General features: G+C 35.5%; 1 pseudogene; it reads right to left on the bottom strand.

Moving 5' to 3' along the window:
* Positions 1-2,359: 2,359 nt before the first annotated feature.
* Positions 2,360-3,485, bottom strand: LOC131151984 (1-aminocyclopropane-1-carboxylate oxidase homolog 3-like; annotated as a pseudogene).
* Between the last annotated feature and the right edge of the window lie 168 nt (positions 3,486-3,653).

Below are 3,653 nucleotides of genomic sequence, written 5' to 3'. Positions count from 1 at the left end.
ATGTGTTGTCATGTCTCAATGATTAAGAAATATGACTTACAGAATGACTCATAAAATGAGTCTTTTAGTAGCACCAAGATGTGTTATCATGAATTATTGATTATTATTAAAAATTCGCGCATGTAAATAACATGCATTGATCCAAACTCAAATTAGGCCAATACTAATTTTGTTAATGGTTCGGTTCCTCCATTTGTTGATGACAATTTTGAGATAATTTTATCATTTTTCCCCCTAAACTAATGCCACTCAAAAAATCAATTTACTCCTTATTTCACATGTTTTATGACTAAATCTAACAAAATTTTCTCTATGGTTCTTCAATATATATACGGAATGGAGAGTGGTTAATTACTAAGTTTGTGAATTAGATGTTGATATTAAATTGGTTTTTTATTTTTTATTTTTTGAAGGACTTGTTGGTTTTCCAAAAGATAGTTAAATATGGATTAGATAATAATAATAATAATAATAATAATAATAATAATAATAATAATAAGATAGTTAACTATCAATTACTAGAGAATATATGATATAGTTAGGAATGAAGAAGAGGACTTGAGATTTTTTTTTTTTTTATTTAGCTATCTATTTTATTTCTTTGAAATTACTTGGGATTTATTTTGTAATTTTTATTTCTTTAGGGATTAAGAGCCATTTCTCTTCATTTGTTTCTTATTTAGATTAAGATTTAGGGTTTAAGCCGAAATAATTAATAGATTTTATATTTGCGCTGTGTAGTCAGATGGTGTAAACCTGAGATAGGTTGGGTTAAGTTGAATGTGGATGGAAGTTGTAGAGGTAACCTAGGTGATTGTGGTGGTGGAGGTGTGATAAAAGATGAAAAAAGATTATTTATAGTAGTTTTTTCCTCACTACTAGGTTATGAAACCAATAAGATGACTAAATTGAAAACAATTATTAGAGGGATTAATCTACGCAAAGATCTTGGGTTTCATCAAGTGGAAATTACCTATGACTCTGCTTTGTTGGTTCAGTGGATTAATTCTGGAAAGTGTTCGACTTGGAACATATGGAAATTGTGGGAAGAGCTTGTGTTAGCATTGAGAGACATACAATATAAAGTGGAACATCTGTATAGAGAGGTGAATCAAAGTGCGGATTTCTTTAACAAATAGGGTGAATCTGGTATATCTTGATCATATAGTTGCCAAGATGATCCTCCATAGTAAGTCAGGAGAATGATTCGATTGAAGTTGTTGGGATTTCTTTCCTTGCGCTCGTGATGCTTTGTGCTGGTGTTTGTGAAAGCTGTAGTGGATGGTTTATTTCTCGAGACCTTCCAGAGTTTTGTTAATTTTCCACTTATAGTTGTCTAATTCTTATTTATTTGTTTGGTTGTTGGTTATTGGTTTATTGGTTTTTATTAAAGCAATATACCCTTTCCATATAGAAAAATATACAATTTCCCATTTTTCAATTCTCTTATGTATATATATACCCTGTAATATTCAAGAATTAGAAGTGATTATTATTTTTCTCTAATTTGAACATGGTATCTGAGAAAAGGTGGTTTTTAACCTAGATTTTAACCTAGGTTTTTCTTACCTTACCCCCACCGCCGCACACACCCAACAGGACCACACTCTGGCTGTCCCAACGTATCTTAGTCGCAGCTCATCGGCGTCTTCTTCGGTGGCGTCTTTCACGGATCGTCTCGCGGCTCGTCTCTCCGTCTGTCAATTCGTCGTCTTTAGCCGTCTCTGCCGCCACTGTTGGCCTCACGAGCAGCTCTCTCTCTCAACCTGCAATTCGCCGAGACCCTCTTTCTCAGCTGAGCACTCTCTGTTCATAGTTTGATCTCTCTCTCAGCCTATGCTCTTATATTGTGACAACCAAGCGGCTCTTCATATTGCTCAGAATCCAATTTTCCACGAACGTACAAAACATATAGAAATCGATTGTCACATTATTCATTAGAAGTTACGAACTGACCTCTTTTTCACTAAGCACATTCCTACCCACAGTCAGCTTACCGATATCTTCACCAAAGTTTTGGGTCGTGACCATTTCCAAAATTTATCACGCAAGTTGGGCATTACGGATTTTCATGCTCCAACTTGAGGGGGATTATTAAAGCAATATACCCTTTCCATATAGAAAAATATACACTTTCCCATTTTTCTCTAATTTTAACAATTTTGAATAAACTGGTTAAGTCAGTTGGAACCACAGCATTCCTCCACCATAAGTGAGAGGTTTTCCAATAAAAATAGGAGGTGCTGCCTTCTTTTATCGAAAAAAAAAAAATCTGCGCTATCAAAGTGGCTGCATTAGTTCTCTTCATTTTTGCACAAACATTTCTTTTTTATTCATATTTTACTTTCATATGCCACAAGTAATAGAACAAGCATTCAACACTTCTCACAAACTGTAAATATATAACAAATAGTTTTCAAGCACTACTTCAGCAAAGGTGGTATGTACCATCCCCAGTCATGGAGCCTGTTGGCTTACTCAGTACGGTTTGAGACGAACAGTCTAGAACATGCAACAGATATTGCAAACCATATAATTATTCTCAAAACATGTCCAAGTTTAGAGCCTGAAATGCAGCAAGGCAGAGGTCCCATCAAGCCCTTTTGCAATGAAGTGGGCGCTGTACTCTCTCACTGTTATTTCCCTGTATTTAGGAGTATTCTCTTCTGACAACAATTCCTTGATGGGCCCATAAAGTCTTGGCGAAGATGGGAAAAAACCAGTGCTAAAAGAGCCAGCGGACTGATACTCTTGGGCCTCTGCGGTTTACCAATACTCGATGCTCCACACTTTTGAACCTGTCGTTGGATATGAGCTGAAAATTTTTGCCCAAACAGAAAACACAATAGTCAACAACCTTAATATTTTATTGGATGTAGAAAACAATTAAAACATTTTTTTATCTTTGTCCCCTTCACTGGGCTCACATTCTTCTTCCCAAATAAAAACGGCATCCCAACATTACCATTACAAACTTCAGTTTTAGAAGTCAAGTTCAGAGTTCAGAGTCAGAGTTCAGACCTTAACTGAGGTGTATGGGACAGATGAGACCAATACGCCTCTAATGGACTCAAAACAATTTGAGGTCCTTTTTAAAATGCCTCTTTTTATTTTATACAAAAAAAAAAAATAAATTTATATTTTGATGAAAAGAATTGCATGTAGAATATATCCAATGTTAATAACAAAGTCACCAGGCATAGGTGGAACATCAACCATTGATCCTTATGTAGAACTTGCAGGCCTCCTATCTGGTCTTGCAGAAGCACCGTGATGAAGTTACCGTCTGCGTGCTTGCTTGTGCCCAGTGTTAGTTCCGGTTGAGGACAAGGCGGATAATAATGACACGACAAGCCAAGTCCCTCAGCACACTCCATGTCTTTCAGGTGGTTTGGACTTAGCCCGAGAGCCTCTGACAGTAGGCCGAACAATGAAAATCCCAACTTCATTGTTTGCTTGGAGTACTCCATGAGTATGTCCCTACAAGATAATCACAGAACTCTTCACTTGCCTATGTTTTTTACACAAGTCTTGGATTTAATTTTGTGTCAATTTAAACAAATTGTAATATAAAATTCAAGCTAAATATTTTTTTTTCTAAATTCATACAAATTTTAAATTTTAAATTTGAAAAGTTTTACCCAAACACAGCA

Source organism: Malania oleifera, chromosome 3 (assembly GCF_029873635.1).
Source record: "Malania oleifera isolate guangnan ecotype guangnan chromosome 3, ASM2987363v1, whole genome shotgun sequence".
NCBI lineage: Eukaryota > Viridiplantae > Streptophyta > Magnoliopsida > Santalales > Ximeniaceae > Malania > Malania oleifera.
Note: the sequence above shows the minus strand (reverse complement) of the source record. Positions and strands in the feature narration are given on the sequence as shown.